Source organism: Erithacus rubecula, assembly GCF_903797595.1.
Source record: "Erithacus rubecula genome assembly, chromosome: 2".
Classification (NCBI taxonomy): Eukaryota; Metazoa; Chordata; class Aves; order Passeriformes; family Muscicapidae; genus Erithacus; species Erithacus rubecula.
Genome location: NC_136685.1, coordinates 24,437,634 through 24,457,867, shown reverse-complemented (window position 1 = coordinate 24,457,867; position 20,234 = coordinate 24,437,634). Strand labels below are relative to the sequence as shown.

The 20,234-nt window shown below is 38.1% G+C and overlaps 1 long non-coding RNA gene across 1 annotated transcript; it reads right to left on the bottom strand.

Moving 5' to 3' along the window:
- Nucleotides 1-7,913: 7,913 nt before the first annotated feature.
- LOC306798694 lies at nucleotides 7,914-19,941 on the bottom strand. The gene is made up of 3 exons (XR_013773442.1): nucleotides 19,805-19,941; nucleotides 14,751-14,840; nucleotides 7,914-8,127 (listed from the first exon to the last, which is right to left on the bottom strand). It is a non-coding gene; the product is annotated as an uncharacterized lncRNA (long non-coding RNA).
- Between the last annotated feature and the right edge of the window lie 293 nt (nucleotides 19,942-20,234).

Sequence of the window (20,234 nt, the reverse complement as noted above, 5' to 3'; positions counted from 1 at the left end):
GCTTTTGTTTCTTAATAATTCCATTAAATAAGTTGCAGGCAGTGACTATTGAATATATCCATTTTGCATTTATACATAATTCACTCTGCTGTAAATGCAGTTGAATTAAATGCAGTTTCTTCTGTCACCTCAGTCTATCTTGTCCAAATCTGCAATTAAAACTACTTTTCCTTTGGTGTATAGAAACCTGTACTGTTTGTAGGTTAATTAACTGTTTATACTTTCTAGCTCTATAGACAAATAGGTCAGTAATGTGACTAGAATTTGAGAATGTTTAAATGGTAATAAAAATAATTTTTTAAAGGGTGATAAGTTTGATTGCAATTAGCAACAGTAACTGAAGTATAGAGATGTTATTAGAGATTATTAGTACCCTTTTCCAAAGTGAAGAAAGAAAAGCAGGAAGAAGGGAAGGAAGGACAATAAACAAAGGAAGTAAATAAAAAGTAGGAATGCTGTATAAAAAGAAAGAGAACATTTCTAATTTCGTGTGTATGGAAAAAATGTTAAATTTATTGCACATGAGTTTCTCAGCTGACAAATCCATAATAGATAAAAGTGAGGAAAAAAAACTAGAAAAGTGGTATATTAAATCAGGCAAAATAAATCTTAAAGCACTGAAAAAAATATGTAAAAAGCCCATGGTTTGTCTGTATCAATGTACCAGAGGAAAAGCGTACTTTCATTAGGAACAATAAGGTTATAAGGTAATATCAGCACTCAAAACACCAAGGTTATAAGATAAGAGGATGCTCAAAACACTACCAAGCAAGATTCTGAAATTCTCCCCATTGATTTTTCACTTCTGTATTACATCTGATCCCATGAAAATATCTTCTCATTCACATGCATCTGCATAAATTCTGGATCACGCCACCAGCTTTTTCTTCCTCCAGTGTTAACAATGAGCAGTGGCTGTTATACTGTGCTCCTACAGATACTCTGGAAACAGAATATGTCATCGTTAGCCTAATGAGGGGAAAGAGGGAGAGAAATTGCTAAATGTTTTCTCTCTAGCCCAATTAAAGGAGAGAGAGCAAGATAAAGAGAGGGGGAAGGCATGCTGGAGGGAGAGCTGTGTACGTGACAGATTTCTTCCTGCCTTTAGCTACAAGAGCATTCTCGTTAGGTGGAATTGAAAAAGACGAGGATGTGGGAATACAAAGGATAAATCCTTTGACTGAAGTCAGACTGTGGCAGCATGGTCCATCAGTCTGAGCTGCACATTACCTTCCAAAAATAGCTTGCTTGGGAGAGAAAGAATATGATAACTAGTACACTATTGTCATTACTGCTCTTAAGACAAATTATCCATACAAATAGGAAGGAACAAAATTTGTCTGCCTGCTGGAAGCCTCCTTGGCCCTCCATGGCCCCCTTTCAGGACTGCTGTAGAGGGAAGGAGCTACTTGTGTATGAAGCACATCTCCAGTTTAGAGGTTGCTGAGCTCACTGACAAGTGCCAACTCACACTTTAAAAAGCAAACCAAACTGATCCCATGGTGTTTTGTGCCAGAAACATCAGGCTTGGTAGAAAGGATTTCTACATCCCTGAGAATATGCGAGGTCCCAAACTTGTCCTGTCCCATGGGCTGGGCTTTGTCAGTGCCAGGTGGTAGCTCACTTGGCCCAGACTTTTGCCAGGTACCACAACAAAAATCTCCTATTACAGATAATTGCAAGCCAGTGCTCTGGGCTTCATGTCTGGCCAGTATAGGTTTTTTCCATTATTCAGAAGTCTTTGGGGTGAGTGTGTGGTTCTGGAATCCAGGTGAGCTGGGAGGTGAGGCTCCTAGCTAAAAATCATGGTGTGAAGATTTGCATAGGTATCACTGAAACTGAGAAGAATGTTCTTTTACAAACACAGAAAAGAATGTTGCACCCAGTCTTATGGCATGACACTGTACATACATTCTCATAAGATGGAAGGTTACCTGCTGCTTTAAACTGCAGCAGAAATATAAATGCACTTGCTAGAAACATTTCTTTGCTCCCACAGCTCTGCTGTTGGCTCCACATGCAGCTAATGACACCTTTCTGCCATGTTGTGACCACATATTAAAAATATATCCAGCCCATGGGCCCCAAACACTGGTGACTGACTGCTTGTGACCCAGGGTCCATGGGCAGGTCCACAATGTCTGCAACAGGACAAACTCATGAGAGGCAGATGAGGGGTGATAGTCAGTTCTTGGTGCCCAGACTCTGAAATTTTACAGGGCTGCATGACTACATTAATATGCAAAGTTTTTTCCATAGGTTAAAGAGACCTATGACAAGGGTAACCAGGAAAATGGGAGTTTCTTTGATCTCACACCAGCCACCAGTCTCTGATGCAATTCCAGAATTTTATCCCATACTGTTCTCATTACCTGCACAATGCCCTGAGCCATTCAGTGGACAGAAGAAACTACCTTGCATCCCTATTTATATTTAGTGCTCAGACACAATAGCTGAACAATAAAAAGCAGGATTTATGTCCCTAGTATAATCCAGTCCCCAAATGTTGAATTTCCGTTACTTATTTTAAATCTCTCCACATTTTCTTGCATTCTGAATAAAATGTAGCAGCTTTGTGAGCTAAACTATAGCTGTTTTTTTACCATTTCAAGTGCCAGAAGCTTTAGCTAAGGAAAATGGTTTTGTAAAGACTTACTATGCTCTGCTAGTCTTAGAGAGTGCAGTTCCTGCCAATACCTAAAAGGAAGTTGAGAAAGTTCCTGAGAACATCTTGCATCATGACTCATTTGCTGTAATTATTTTTTAATCCTTGACTCCTGACTCTCCATCCTGGGAGACCTTCTGGCTTGTTCCATCATCCAGGCATGACTGGATGATGCATGGATTAGATTTATTTTTTTTATCCTGCAATGAGACCTGGTTTCTTTATTCACCACTCATCTGAGCACAGAAAATAGAAGGGAAATGTTGTTTCTGGCTTCTGGTTGTCCAAAAGGAGTCACAGAGATGATTTTCCAAGCCCTCCAGTTAGGAACACAGGAAAGGAATGGAACTGTCCTGGGAAAAGTACTCTGTGCTGCTCTACCAAGGGTAGCTCAGTGTAATGCTTTTGAAATCAAAATCAGTGAGAGACTCCAAGTCAGAAGTGCAGTTTAATAGGAAAAAAAAAAAAAAAAAAAAAAAAAAAAAAAAAAAAAGAAGAGAAAAATAAAATACACTAAATAGTACAAAAGAATAAAAATTAAAAAAAAAAACAAAAAACAACAACACTGACAGAGTCAGAATACAACCTGACACCCTGCTAGTTAATGTGGTGATAGCAGTCCAGATGAAGTGGTCTCAAAGCAGTGATCCTGTAGAAATCCTGGCAGCAATCCTGGTAGCTCTTGTCCTCTGGGAACCAGTGGGTAAGGCTGATTTGGTGTTCCAAATCTCAGTTTTTATCTAGGTAGGAAATATTTGGCTCCTCCCTCTGGGTGGAGCATCTCACAATGGGATGATGTGATTTTATCAGTCATGCAGTGGGACTGAATGGCCCATTAACAGAAGATATTTTCCTGGAGGAAGGGTGGGTCATTGGAAAGATAAAGAACATTGCCCCATTTGGTTTTTAACAGATGGCCCATTAGCAGAGGATCTCTCCCACAGAGATAAGAATCACTGCCCCACCTGGTTGCTGCAGATGGTGATAGAATACATCCCTTTGGGCACATCCTTATATTGTAATCTAGGCCACCCAGACTCATAGAAGTGAACCCAACACAGCCATGTCTGTAAATGGCAAAAAAACAGGAGATAAGGGAAGACTGCAATTAGAGTTCAGTCTCCTTACAAGATTTTTATATTATTTCATATTTCTTACTGAGTATTTACATATTATACATATTCTAGTCAACATTAACAATGCCATAAGATTTCCTTTCAAAATCGGAAGGTTCAGGTCTTTAAGAAGCTTTTTCACATTAGATTTTTATGCTCTTTTATTCTTTGTGTCTTAAGAAGTATTAAGCTGCCCAGTAAAAAAACACTCACTTTTTAATACTCAATTACTCTCTATTTTTAAATTAAAAATTTGGACCCCCTAAATTCTGAAATTCCAACACTGTAGTCTGTACAGGGTGCTAGCAAAATCAGTATACACATGACTTAGTATTTTCAGTTTGTCTTTCCTGAACTCCAAATATCACAAGATCTGAAATAAGGACATTGTTCCTGATGCTTGAGCACAAGATTCTAAATTCAGTCTGATTTAGCTGCAAAGCCTGCCATTTTAGGAGATGTAATGGCTGTATAATTAAATGATATCATACTTGTTTACAAATGCCATCTTTTAAAATATCATACTTGAAAACAAATTAACTACTTACTGTTCCTCTTGGGAGTTTAGCACAATGGTATAATACAATGGACTAATGTCAGTTCAGGTGACTCCAACTCTTGAAAGCCCATCACGTAACTGGATCCTTCTAATGTTTCCCAATGGCAGGTCCTTGTGGCCCAGCCTGGAAATAACTGCCCTAGGTTACCCAGCAATGGTCTGTAGTGGTGTGAGGAGGAAGGAGATGGGTACTGTCAGCATCAGTATGATGCAGATACTACTCAGATACTTTCTGGTTACTTTCCCCTTGCCTTCATGCCCCAACTGCTACCAAGTCTGCCTCACATTAAGGAGACTGAAGTTATTAGCTTCAACACACTTTTTTTTTTCTGTAAAAATATTGTATTAAATAAGAGAGCTTTCCTAACAGCTACCAGTAAAAATTCTACCCTGATCAGTGATACCAACACAAAAGGCCAATCTAGTCTGAATTATCAGTCAGCACTTCCACAACATTCCGATTATTTTCATCATTTAGAATGACCAAAGCAGTATTTTGAAATTACATCTGGAACTATAGTAGCTATTAATCAAGGAGCTCTAGCAAGCCATATTCATGATCAACAGAAGGGTGGAGACTGATACTATATCATTTTGATCTTAAGAAATAATTTGCTTTTAAGCACAAAACTTCTTGCAACTGAATCTCTTCATCATTTGAATGTCCAGAATATCAAGCAGACAATCTTATGGTGGTGTAGATGGCTTTTTAATACATCACAAGAAGAAAAAATTAATTACATTGCATCTACCTCTCCCAAAACTGCCTGAATTTTTTCATTCATATACACCAATATTTCATTAAATCTCAATTTCTCAGCCATTAGGATGCACAAGCAGACCTGCAGAAGCTTTAACTGTAGCAGATCAGAGCTGAAATGAGTTGCTAACAGCACATGTTTAGGGCTGATGTTTTCTCACAAGAAATAAAAATGATTAATTTTTTTTCTTTCATTTATGAAACACCACGGCCACAATTTTTGTTTGTAACATTCATTCAGATTTTCACTATGTAAAAAGCAATAATGTTCAAATTTTCTTGAGAATATTGCATAAATACTTTTGCCTTTAATAGTAAAACTTTTTTTTCTTCTTTTGAGGAATTTTTGGACTCTTGTATTCATGTGCTCCAGCAGGCATTCTCTTTTCTAGTGTAGCTCAGTTATGTCCTGAGCATTGTTACTTGGGTATTATTAAAAGAAAGACCTAATTTTACTTCATCTCTTCTTATCCCAAGTCAAATAAATGTCTAATGATGTTATCAGTGGTTTCAGTTGTTTCTTTGCTCCTTTAATGTTCCATGGATCATCAAAACTTTGTAACAATACTAAGTAAAATCTCTCCAAATTTACTTTTATTATCTTAAGAAAAGGAATGCTCATATTTTTTGGTGATCTTAAACATTAAACAGAATAATTTCTTTCTATGTATTAAAAATGGGATCTCTCAAGCACTGGGTTTACATAATCCTATTTTTGATTAAAGCAGCTCACTCAGAGAAGCTAAAAGTTCTAAAAACTGCAGACCATAAAGTGTTATCTGGGGAGTATTCTCTCTCTCTGAAAAACACTTCAGACAAACCCTTTCCATGTAATTATCCTCACAAAGAGCTGCTGGATTCTGTTTTACTTTAAAAATCAGAAAAATCTTTAAAGCTTTTCTCTGCATTAAAGCCACTTCTATGCCAACAGTACACACTGTACAAAACCCTTAAAATATCTCCTCAAAGATCTCTAATTCAGTTAAGTTCTGAAGAACGAGGAAGAGAGCTGCACATAGAATTTCTTTGGCTATTGCAGTACTAGCCTAAAAAGCTTCTCTCATCTTTGGTATCAGTCAAATAAATCTATTTGATTCTGGCCACTACTCACAGATAGAAATAGGAATGAAGGCTGCAGGTCTGGGTAAATGTTGAACTCACTGTGATGCTGAAGCATCACCCACAGCTCTGGTGCTGAGAACAGAATTCCCTGTGACTATCACAAAACCTCTTTACCCAACAACCATAATGCACTCCTTTAGTGAGATAGTGACACTTGGTTTTGCCAGAAGCAACTAAGAGAAAAATCCTTCTCTGTCTGCCATCATTTAGATATTGTTCTTGTGCTTCAGCTACCAGCCACTAACAGAGCTTCACCTTTGGACTGAATTCATTGAGGTCTGTCTTATGGCTCACTCACACCCTCTACTCAGCTAATTTGAACCTGTGAATCTTCTGCTCTTCTTCCCTCCATACTGGTTTTTGTAGATACTCTTGATCTATTGTGTATAGACACAAAACCTAGAAATATTGTCAGATGGTTATGTAACATTCTCATTAATTACTAGTTGACTGTACTTCAGTTATCAAGACAGGAGGTGTACAGGTGTCAGAGACCATAAAAAAATCTTTAAAATATTTCAGACAGAAAAATCACATCTCATTTATAACTTCTTCTGCCAAAGCATAGATTTTGAGAAAATTCCATCTGAACAACAAGTTCATGCTTCAGGAATTTTCACTAGAACAGTACAGCACATCATTCCTATTGAAACAGAAAGATAATTTTTTTTGTGACATTCTCTGATTTCCTAATGATTTTACATAAGATTTGACTCTTCCAAGTATGCAGTAGCATGCAACCAAATGAGAAGTAAATAGAGTGTGCCTTAACAATGTTTAAATAACAAAACAAAAATCAATTCAGTCTGTTGGTTTGGATCCTCAGCAAACAGATGAGGAGGGGATATGTAAGACATGGCAACCAACCTAACCCCAAGTCTGAACAGATAATGGAACATATAGGAGAGAATGAAGTTATTTACTGGCTGCAGCTCCTGTATGATAAGTAATTTTCCTCTTGTGCCTTAACAAGTACATGTTATGGTATTTCCCCAACTGAAAACAAGTGGATTAAGGAAAAATTGTCTTGTGAACAAGCATGCACCTATGAGGAGCTTGGATTTTAAACTATAAAAAGTGGAGATGAGGCATATTTTATTTTTAATTAAAGCTCATCTAAATTTATGCCAAGCATTTAAACATCTTTGTCTCTAACTGGAGAGACATGGATTTAACAGATGGACAAAGAATTGGCTGGATGGTTGCAGTCAAGGTGTTGCAGTCAATGACTCAATGTCCAGGTGGAGAGCAGTGATGGCTGGCACCCCTCAGAGGTTGGTACTGATGCTGTTTGGCACCTTTGTCAGTGACATGAACAGTGGGATCAAGTGCACCCTCAGCAGTTCAGTGACAGCCTCAAGCTGTGTGATGGGGCTGACAGGCTGGAGGGAAGGGAAAACATCCAGAGAGTCCTGGACAGGCTTGAGAGGTGGGGCTGTGAGAACCTCATGAAGTTCAGCAAGGCCAGGTGCAAGGTCTTGCATGGATGTGGGGAAAGGCCAAGCACAAATAGGCTGGCTGGAGAATGGGTTGAGAGTGTCCTTGAGGAGAAGAACCTGGAGGTGTTGGTGCACATGAAGAGAAACATGAGCCAGCAATGTGCACTCACAGCCCAGAATGCCAAAAGCATCCTGGACTGCATCAAAAGAGGAGTCACAGGATTTTACCCCTCTACTCTGCCCCCATGAGACCCACCAGGAGTGCTGTGTCCAGTTCTGGGGTCCTCAGCACAAGAAAGACACAGATCTATTGGAACAGGTCCAGAGGAAGCCACAGAGATGATCAGAGGGCTGGAGTATCTCTCCAGTGAAGACAGGATGAGAGAGCTGGGACTGTTCAGCTTGGCACAGAGAAGAATCCAGCAGACATAGAAGGTTCCAGTATTTTAAAGAGGCTATCAAGAAGGCTGGAAAGGGAAATTTTTACAAGAGCATTAGTGACAGAACAAGGGAGGGTGGCTTTAAACTGAAAGAAAGTAGGTTTAGATTATATATATGTAACCAGGCATCTTCCCCCACCCCACCTCCCCCCCGATGCCCCAGGAAGGCTTCTCTTGCTTGTTAGCTAATGAAATAACTCAGGGCATCTTACTCTCACATGAGCCTCACAAAAGCCTTGCTGAAATAACTCAATCAAGACAGTTTGTGTTGTGAGCTATTTCAGCACCATGGAATTGATGTTTTCCGTTGACAGTAAACATCTTGCTCTGGAAGCAAATCTGGAAGGATAAGCTGGAATTTCTGACGAACACAACACTGCACTTCCTTCTACAAACTAGAAAAGCTACACCAAACTTTCACGAAGCAGAAATCTTCTGCACATTCCCTAGAAATGTGTGGGGTCTCCTGGGACACCAATTTTGGGTTACTCCCTCGAGGGTTAAGTTAAAGGACACTGTGTACACTGTAGTCATTTTGGTGGTAATGTGTGTTGACTCCTAATCTACACTGTTTCCTTCCTAGCTATAATACAGGCACCTTGATAATGCACTGCTTTATGTAATCTACTAGTAGTTCTTGTGTTTTATACTGTAGAGTAAGTAACTGTGTTTAAAGCCTTTTTTCTGATATCTCCTGTCTATTCAATAAATAACTCATTTTATACTAGACCTGATTTGCCACGCTTAGAGCTTGCTGAGCTGGAATGATTTTAGGTATGGGACACCTAGATTTAAGCTGCTGCCAAAAATCTTAGCTTTAGATAGGGCTTGTCTAAAGCTCCAGCTTGATCCATAACAATATAGAGAAGAAATTCTGTGTTGTGAGTGTAGTAAGACACAAGAACAGGTTGTTCAGAGAAGATATGGATACTCCATCCCTGGAAGTGTTCAAGGCCAGGTTGGATGGTGCTCTGAGCACGGTGGTCTAGGTGAAGGTGTCCCTGCCCAAGGCATGGAGGCTGGAATTTGATTATTTTTAAGGTATCTTCCAACACAAACCATTCTATGTTCTATGATTTGATAAGTGTACAGCTATGCCATAGCAGGGAAAAGGTACCATCTTCCTATAACTTTCCTCATAATTCTCAAACTCAATTTTCTTGAGTATTCATGAACTGTTTGACACAATAAACATAGATTGAGGAAAATAGGCAAAGTGAAAGTGCAACTTTTAAGAGGTATGCTAGATTTACAAAGTGCAACACACTTGACCTTGAAATATTGCCACAGTTTCTTACACTCATTACACAATTGATTTTGCCCTTTTTTATGTACTTAGGGGATTTAATTTCTTAGATATTTTGTGTCTAAATGTAAGGATGCACTTTAAAAATTTTACATGAAGTTTTGCATTTTAGAAGTGTCTAGTATTGCTATACTTCTACTTTCTCTCCATATGAAAACACTGAAATTAAAATAGATTGCATTTAGAATGAGAATTAACTTCACTGTGTCTTATCTCAGTAGGTTGTCTAATACCTCGTAGAAAATAAACTGGAAATTACTGCTGACACATCTGAAGATGAAAGAAAAAAAACATTTAAAGCATTCACCCATAATAAGATTCAGGAACTAATGTAATAGAGTAGTCACAGCCATAATATATTCCTATGCTATACTGAGGATTCTGAAAATCAGTCTTAAATAAGCAGTTATAGACACTTAGTTGGTTCAGGGAATTCTAACAATGGGATAGTGCATGAATGATAAACAGCCAAGCTGAAAGTGTATGATTTACTTTATCCCCAAAGCCAACACAGAGTCTTCCAGCATCAGAAATTCTACAAAATTGGAATGTATGGGTACACACTTTTGAAATGCCATCCTTTCATCTGGTCAAAGTAAACAAACATCTAGCAAACTTCAGCAATGAATTGAAGAGTTTTCTTTTGCTCCTGGGATGCAAAATGAGAGTGAAAATAAGCACTGCATTCATACTTTGTAGTTCAGAAGCAAGCAATTGTCTGCTTTATTTTCTCTGAAAAGCATACTAGAGCTTGCCTGTGTAGTGTGGAGAATGAAATGCAGAATGCAGCTATGGGTAACATATTTCAGAAAGCATAACAATTCCACATGCTCTGCCTGATGTTTTCTGCTGGAATAGCCAGTGAAATGTAATGTCACTGTTCTTTTGGGCAAGGGATAATCTTGAGTAGAATAACAGATTTATTATTATAAAACCAGTAGACAAAATGTAACAGCATTTGAAATTAATTGTGTGAGTAAATAAATAATTTTGTGATTTTTATGCACTGGTGGCAGAGAGAAAATTTTGGAGACCAAGGCTGACAAACCAACCGGTATAAACAAACAATAAAAGCTTTCCCTTCTAAAAAAATGGAAATGTCCAACACTTCTTGAGTAAAACCATGGACTATATTTCATTTCCATAAAATAATTGGGCTTTCTGCAAACACTGAAAGTCAGTGTGCTGCCTCTCTACTACCAACCATCAGCCAGAACTGGTGCTTAAGGAGATAAAAGTCCTGCCCACATAGGTGTCTGAATTGAAACCACAGGATGGCTACCACCTACAATACCTTATACCTGAACTGGATTACAGCACACTGTTCTCTGTGTAGGAAATTATCTATGTATCTATGTAGGAAAATATAATTGGGGGAGAAAAAACTGGCGCTGGATTGCTATGGGATTCCATGCCCCCTCATAAGAACTGCTTCACTCCACAAAGCTAACACAGAGACACCCAGTGTCATTTCCTCATCCAGCATGCTTCTCTAAATCTGTTGGTCTGATCTTATATTGGATGTAAACTATTTCATATTGTATGCTTGGCAGATTTTAAATGTGATATATGACATTAATAAAGCATGAGGGAAATATACAACACCAAAAGTTTAGCACAACATACCTGTGCTGGGCAGCCACTCTTCTCTCTTGAGGACTAATTTTAGCAAGGTCCATCATCTTTTCTTGACTCGTTTCTCCCTCCATCATTAATAGGAAATTTTAATGTGCTAGTGGACCTGAGCCTTAGGCTATCAGGTAGTCCAGTTCATTGATAAACCAGGAAGGAATGGGCAGAATTTTTAACAGAGTGGGGTGGTAAAATATTTCCTGCTTTGTGAATAAATTTCACAAACTTTCTTCCAAGAATAGGAACTTGTAGGCTACTTTTACAATGCTGGAAGCATAAGCCATATTTTTTGTCAGATTTTACAGCTTTGTCCTTATTAAAATAAAGTCAGTTTAAAATCTCGTGAGTTCACCCCCATTTGAACCCATGAAGGACAGAGTGCTGTTTGTTTCTGTTGAAGGACTTTTGGTAATTGCCAGAAAAATAAAAAATCTTTAATGAAAGAACACTCTTTCTGAAGGCTGTTTGGGAAAAAAAATCACATTTCCAAGGGCATACGTATAAATACAGTACAGTATCCTTTGAGTGTGGTTGTTAAGCTAAATTAAAAACCTGTGTTGTGTGCAGTCTGTCCCTGGTTCTGTTGCCTACACAGCTATGGTGCTGTAGCATCTGACCAGCAGTGACACATATTAAGCCACCCCAAAACCCACCAGCCAGCTGATTTCTCCCCAGAGCCCCTCTCCACTCCTACTCTGCCCTCAGAGATGCTGTTTGCCTCCACTGATGCCTGCTAGCAGTTGCTGTATCTGCCCACCACAAGCTCACCCTGCAGACCTAGAGCAGATCATGCACCTTTGCAAGGACAACTCATCCACTGGGCCAGATTGAGGAGGAGAGAAAAGAGAAGAAAGAGGAAACTCATCTTCCTTTCTCTTTAACTCACTCCATGTGCAGCGTGGGCTGGAATGCCATGCACCTCCTCACAGCTGTCAGTCAAATGGCTTGCAGTGAAGACATCCTCATGAGCCACCATGAAGATGAGGCATGGGATATGTCATGAGCCAAAACCTCCAAAATGCAAACCTCACCCCAGACTTTTGGATCAGCACTGGTTGTCCATGATTTTTTTAACAAATTATTCTGCTCCCACTTCAGATGTCTATGACTTCCACTTGTCTCAGTGTTCAGCTGTATTTCAAGAAGCTCTGTGTGAAAAAGCTTTTTGACAGCACAATCTCATATCAATTGAATCTGTTGTGCAACTGCATTTTTTCAAAGGTATTCTTTCTCAAAAGTTATTTTTAAGCAGTTTTTTTTCCCTGCTTGATCTTCCCTATTTTAAAAGGCCACACGGGAAGATTTGGCAATTTACTGTCTAGTAAAAATTTGGCAATTTACTGTATAGATGGAAGGGTAGTGGGAAAAACAGATTTCACTTGCCAACTGGATGGGCAAGCATTCATAAATCCTGTCTGAAGGTGTGTGATGCTTGATCCCACACCAAGGCAGAGTCGCATTTCAGTCTGTTTCTGCCATCAATTCTGCCATTGATGCAAGCCCTACTTTTGTACTGGCCCTCAAAGACAAAATGATATTTTCTGCATCATGTTCCAGCGATGAGGAAAAGTGACAGAAATGTTATGTGGGGTTTGACAGGCTGTTGGGATTAGTGCCTTGCTTAGTGAAATGGTTTTGAGGCAAAAACCTGGCATAATCAGAGGAGCAAAGGTCAACCTTTCTCTCAAAATATCAGGTCCCATTTTTCAGCTTCCTACATTTTACTTTTTAGATATCCATTGTAAACACTTTCAGCACTAAAGGTACTCCAAATTTGTATTTTTTTAAGAAAGACACAACTGCAATGAATGAAGCCTTACAGCCTGTAAGTATTCTAGCCATATCTGATGTTATGCACATAGCTCTTTTCAGAACTATGTGTCCTGTCAGGGCATATAAATTCAACAGACTTGGTAAACAAGGGGCCCAAAGGGAGCTGCTACTGGCTGCATTATAAATATTCAAGATCCAGTCAGCCATAATTAGTTTATTCCCTTACTTGACTTATGTCCCCCTCCTTTCAGTCTGTATGTGTAAAAGTTCCACCTTTAGAACAAAAGCTTGCTTGGGCAATTTTATTCTCCAAGCATAAAGAAAATCTTCTGACCATGTGATAGTATAGTGCAGTATACTCCCATACATATATGAGGGGATAAAAAATCTGTCCTCCTTTTTGATGGGAACATGGAAATTTTATTATTCTCCAGGTTTCTTCAAAAAAGGAAACATCACAATTTATATGCTTTGTTCCTTCAAACCTTTCCTCCTCCTACGTTTTGCTTGGTTGTTAAATTTTTTAATATGAAAGTGTAATTTACAGTCTCTATTAATGGTAAAAATTACTTTGTTTCTGCATGATGCAGAAATTCTGTGAAGTGCTTCTGTTGTAATCAGAAGCATTGAACAAATTGGAAAATATGAAGTGTTGTGGTTTGTCTATCACACAAACTATTTTATTTTATATCTGCAAAGTGAAGCATAAACACATTAAAATTAATCTGTTGTACAAAGCCAGAACAATCCACAGAAAATCTACTTCATTGAAGGGACAAGAGATAAATTAATAAAACAAGAAATTACCTCTTATTACTAATAAATAGTTATTTCTAGCATTTAGCATTTGAAGAAAAAGAACTTGGACTGTTTGTGGGCTTAAAGAGATTAAGTTCAGATAAAGCATTCCCTGCCCCTTTCAAATACTGGTTCTGCATCTCAGCAAGCTCATGCACAGTACCTCCTCTTCCTTGTCAGAATGCTAGCTCAGAAACTGGCAAGTGGGGACATGGCAAGCTAGGTGGAGGGTGATGAACCTATCTGGTTATATTAGATATCCACTGCTATCTATGTTGTTTTCCTGTTTTAGAGCCTTTTCTAATGTAAATCACGCACTGAAATTATCATGACATAGGGCCCGCCCCCTGGAAAGGAATACAAACTAAGCTCCTTTTTTGATGGACAAAGTATTACAACAATTCATTAGCAGGAATAGCTGGATCTTATAGTGATCATTCCACTTTTAAACCTCATTTCAAAATTGAGTTATGTTACTAACCATACAGCTCTCATACTGCTGCCACGTCAGGACTGTCACCATGTAGAAGGATTTGGTTCAACATCTCTCATTTCTGCTGTTAGTGGAAAGTGCTGTGTTTGTCTGTCCTCTTTGAACTTCACAGTGCTTTACCATAACAGAATTTGGCTTCTTATTGTTGCTGTTAAACTTGCCATCTCACCTTTCATACTATAGCTGCATCTGGTATTTCTGCTACTTAAACCTTTACAGACTCAGATTAATTTATTTATAAGTCATTGGCATTTGAGACAAATAACTGGTGCAGAATGCTGACCATAAATTTGGTCTATACACTTTCCATTTAATTTTGATCTAACTGAGAACATATCTCAGAGGCTGCATTTCTCTAACGAACTATGGAATTAAGCAAATGATAAATACTGAAGGCAATGACGATTCAAGTTGTCAGAGAATGAAGGAATTATCTGATGCATTCTGGATTATCTGACCCATTCATGATGGAACTTGATTATTGCAATGGAAGACTTCAGCCTCAGATACTGGTGAAATTCTACTTATTTTTAGATGCAATCCTCCACACTATACCCAGAGAATTAGACATGAAAAAAGTGGAAGCTCCAAAAAACTATGACACTATCCTCATCAAAAGTAGGAATGCTAAGGAGCGGTGCTTCTTACCTCTCATTCCTCACTGGAGTGGAGGACCCATTTCCTTCACTTCAGGATGAATTTCTTAGTCAATTCCTTAAATTCTCATATCTTCATATTCTAGAAGAAATACTTAAATTTGTTTAAAAAAGAAAAAAAAAATAAAATTTTAAATCACCAACCAAGCAAAAAACCCGAACCAAAACCCAACAAAACTGACAAAAATCCCACAAGTAGAATTATTCTTTCTTTGAAACTGCAAGGAGTTTCAGGACATCTAAGGAGGCAGATGCCTGGACACAATGATCTTAAAGGTCTTTTACAGCCTAAATTATTCCAAATATAATGACACCAAATATTATCACTCCCAGCTTTTCTTTCAGAGGATCACAGCACTATGTCAGAAGGTAAAGAGGATGCAAGCTTAACTTGACCTAAGCTATCAGGACAATTGCCATTAAAAAACCTAGTTTTATCTGATTTCATAGGTCCCACAACACATTACCTGCTCTTATGCTACCTACAACCTAGTTTCCACTACTGAAATTATGCAAAGATGATTTTTTGCCTTTTCTTTTATATACCTTTTATGTACCTTTTCCATATCCTCAGCACTCTTAGCTTGTATACTTGTAATTCCTTAAGACTGATAACTTAGCATAGCATGTTGTTAGGCCCGGAGAACAAACATCCTAAAGGCCTTGCAGCTGGAGGCTGGAGAGCCCTACACTATCTTGGGAGACCAAGGCCCACTCTCAAGTACATCCTGTAAACTAAAGATTTGGCTCATCCAGGGTGGAATTCCTGGGAGGTCGGAGGATATCACACTGTTCATTCGAGCATCTTTGCTAGATATGCTAATTTATAAAGTCTATAAATTGTATACTTGATCTATTGTTTGTGCTCATTTTGGCACATCCCACCTTGGCAAAGTGGTGCACCATAAGGATCCTCATTAAAACACCAAGGTAAAAACCCTGTGTTCCTTAATCGTGCATGGCTCTTAATTTTTAAGACCAAGAGAAAGGGTATTGATAGCTACAGACTGTTCAGAAGACACAGGTGAGGAAAGAAGGGTGGAAAGTTTGCCCTCTACATCAAGAAATAGATACGCTGTGAAAAGCTGTCCCTGAGGAATAGCTCTGAGCAGGCTGAAAGCTTGTAGGTAAGAATTTGAAACAGGAGTAATAAAGGGAATCTTGTGGTTGATCTCTGTCAAGGGACCCTACTGACAAAGCCTTCTTGCTGCAGTTATAGGAGGCATCATGCTCACAGGCTCTTCTCCTCCTGGGAGGCTTTAACCACCCCAACATCTGCTGGGAAAGTTGCACAACAAGCTGTAGGCAATCCAGGAGACTCCTGGAAAGCATGGAGCATAACTTCTTAAGTCAGGTAATAGACAGCCCTGCCAGCAGGGATGCAATACAGGACTGATGGTCACAAATGGAAGTGAGCTAACTGGGGCTCACTCACAAGACTGGAGGCAGCTTGGGCCACAGTGATCATGCAGTGGTGTTCACAATCCTGAGGGATACAGGCCATGTGAAGAGCAAAGCATGACCCTGAATTTTAGGGAAGCAAACTTCCAGATGTTTAAGGAGCTAGTGAACAGGCATTGATGAGAAACTGTCTTAAGGATAAGGGTGCAGAACAGAGCTGGTAGATCTTCAATGATACTTTACATAAAGTGCAAAAGCTGGATTCTCAGCTATAAGAAATCAGACAAGAAAGGCAAGAGACTGATTTGCTAATTTGAGACTTGCTGGTCAAATCAAAGGGCAAGAAGGAAATACACAGACAGTAAAAGCAAGGATAATTATTCTGGCAATAGTATAGGAATGCTGCCTGATTATGTAGGGATGAGGTCAGGAAGATCAAATTGTGGACAGAGCTGAACTTGGCAAGGGATGCAAAGAGTAACAAGAAGGGCTTCTATAGGTATGGTGTAGGTACATAGAGTGAAAATGAAGGTCAAAGTAAGTATAGCCCATCAGAGATCAGCAAGACTGACAAACTGCAAACAAGAAGGCTGAGGTAAGCTTTTTTGCCTCAATCTTCAATAGCAACCTCTTTCCACACCTCTTGAGAAAATGGATGGCAGGATGGGAACTGAGGGAGTGGAGTACTTCCCACTGTAAGACTAGATCAGATTCATGACTAGCTGAAGAACCTGAATGTACATAAATGTGGGACTAGATGACCCCTAAAGGTCCTTCTAACCCAAACTATTCTACAATTCTATGATTATACTTCTTTTTCTTTGGTACTGCTTATTAATCCCAACTGGCATGTTGCATAGCAATAGAGAGAATTGAGTTAAACAAAAGATTTGTGTGCTTGAACATGAATGAAGCAGTTCTGAATGCTGCCTATGATGGAAATGCAGAAACAGGGGGGAAAGCATCCAGTCCATACAATAAGAATAAAGCTTGTCAAAAGTAAAAAGCCCCGAAGTACCAGTGAAGCATCAGGTCTTCAATCACGTGTCCCTCTTCAAATATGTTTCACTGCACACTAATGTAGCCATAAGTCTCTATACCAGAATTGTCCTTCAAAACAGTTTTTTCTGACAATAGCAGAACAAAAGCACACAGCAAACTAAATATAAAAGTTCAGCTAATATAAATCCAAAAGCACCACTTCATTTTCATCCCTTACACTTACCTATTATACATTAGAAATCTGGCAGAGAGCTCTGTCAAATTGAACTATTGAACTCAAAGTGGCAAAAGGCCCTCCCCAGGCAAGACATTTAAATCATTTTCAAAGTTAATTTCCTGCTCCCAGACTGAGAACAAATCTAATCGGGTTTGCTTCATTCTTCTGACGAACAGGAAAATGTTGCTTGCATACTCAACAAGGGGAAGTGTCCTAGAAGGCAGCCAGAGAACTTGCTTTGCAGCACCAAAGAAACCTCCTCTGCAAAGCAATGCATGTGCATCAGCATGTGAATGGGAATTCTGATTTAACTGTCAGATCTTCCTGATCTCTTGCTAACCCTGTTTTATAATGAGATTATGAACTGTTTACAAGCTAGTGGTGCCCACAAGAGACTGAAAAGAATCAGAAATCTATAGTATAGTTACAGGATTATGTTTCAGATGGCTGTCTATGCTTTTAAAGATCCACCTCCAGTCCCTCTGAATTCCTGATGACCAAGAATTTTTCCAGGTGCTAAGGATATTTCCATTAAAACTTCTAAAACCAAGTAACAAAACTTCAATAAGAATTGAAAAAACCGAATAAGATTATTAGATGACTAAAGAGCATTTGTAGATGAACAAATAGAAGTGTATATGCTGGGAACAAGAGTATATACGTTTTGGCACAGCAAGTTAAAGCAGGGTTAATTCACATCCAGATCACTGTATTATCAAAGGTAGAAGACAGGCATTATTAACTTTCTAAACAGAAGAATTGTTGAATTCTGTTCTATTCTATTCTATTCTATCTATGCAGAAGTTATTTTTTCAACTCCATAGGAAAAGAATGTACAGAAGAGCACCTGAGTTCATAAGAATTTCTCATTCGTTTTGAAATAAATAGTTTTGAGAACTTGGGTTTTTATGTTTTTGTTTTTGTTTGAAATTTTTTTGTTAGTTTGGAGTTTTTTGTTTGTGTGTTTTTTGGGTTTGTTTTTTTTTTGTAAAAGAGCTGATAAATCTTTAAGTATTTTTGAACTAATTTTAATTGAAAATTAATTGAACTAATTGAAATTTAATAGAACGAATTTTTTCCCAAAAAATATATATGATATAAGACTTTCTATTGCTCCACAAAGCCAAATTCTATATGTAGAAAAAAAAATACTGGTGTTGTTAATTTAAGTTTGAGTAGTCATAAGTTTTCAGCCCATGCAAAGAGTTTCTATTTTCATTGCTAAATGCATAAATCCTCATCAATATAAATACCAGTGTTTGTGCTTTTATTTGTACATCAGATGCAAGTACAAGGATGAGTTTCTTCAATGGATATAAAAGTACAAAAGTATAGAAGTTCTCAAATACATTTCATTTAAGTATTTCATTTTCTATGAAATAAGAAATATAAAAAGTACATTTCATTAAGCTAATGGTATAGGGTTGAACAATCATAGCAATTTCAATCTCACCATTAAAAAATAATTAGTTCAAATCACTGAAAACCTATTTTTTCAAGTTGTTGGAAACTAACACTAAAAACTATGTGTTGTGGTTTGACACTGTCCCAAGGCCAAGCACCCACAAGGTCACTGACTCACCCTCCCCTGCCTCAGCTGGGCAAAGGAGGGAAAATAAAGAAAGTTAATGAAAGCTTCATGAGTGAGATAAGGACCAGGAGAAATATTTCAAGGGCAAAATAGGCTCGACTTTAGTTACAAAGAGAAATTTATTATTAACAAAATCAGAGAGGATAATAAGTAAAAAAAGCCTGTGAAACACTTCCATCCCCCATCCCTTCCCTGCTTCCCATTGACAGTGCAGGAAGACAGGGTACAGGGTTTTTGGTGAGTTCATCACTGAGATTTTCTTCCACTGCTACCAGAAACCAGGCCATGCCACACCAATACTCTAGGACAGTTCCAAGTTGCCCGTTCATATTAGTTGATTTAGTCAGCATTTATCTCTATTTCTTTACTCGTCATTTCCCTCTATCCAGAAATTATTCTTTCAGCATCCAGCTTTATCCCTAGTGATTGACAGGTATTTTTCTTTCTGTTGGGCAGTAATATAACTTAGCAAACAGAATTAGTCCTGCCACAAGAATTAAGACATTTAGTGCCATTGCTAACTTCCTTGATTTTATTTTGTCCAACCAGCACACATAAACTCTTGCATAACCAAAAGATGCGTATCTTCAAACTGCTCCTCAGTGAGCCTTAAATTATCTACTGAACTAAAATTCACCCTTCTTGGCACTTAACACGATTGAATTTTTTTTATTAATGCTGAAACAAGCTCAGTATAGCAAACTAGCCTGCTGCATTTTTAAGGATCACTTCTAGAGCCCTGCTATGACAAATTAAATTGCCAAGCTGTTATGGAAGGGAGAGGGAAAACAGGTGCTTAACTGAAAACTGTAGGATACTTTTCTCCCATACTGACCTTCAGGAGTATATAATAGAAGAAGAAGCATTCCAGTTTCATTCCTGTATCTTCAAACTTTCTCTGTTCTCTTCTTTTTGCAGGTATTACTGAGTTTATCTTCCTACAAGTCTTAGACTATGCTCTAGAATTATGTATAATCTGCAATAAAATAAGAAGAATTTGTTTAGTTAGTAAAAACTTTGTTAATAGCATTTCACTGCCCAGCAGTAAAAACCCTCTCATTTAAAGTCTTTTTTTTTTTTTTTTTTTTTTGTATCATGAAATTCTTCTGTATTGCAAATATTTCACTAGTTCAGACTGCATTTTGATAAAAGCTGTTGTTTCAGCAACATGCAAAGATTCCACTTCTCTATCTGCTCTTAATGGAATATTATATTACCACAAAAGAAGCACTATAAGTTCAAAAGCCAGGGCAGAATTATTTTTT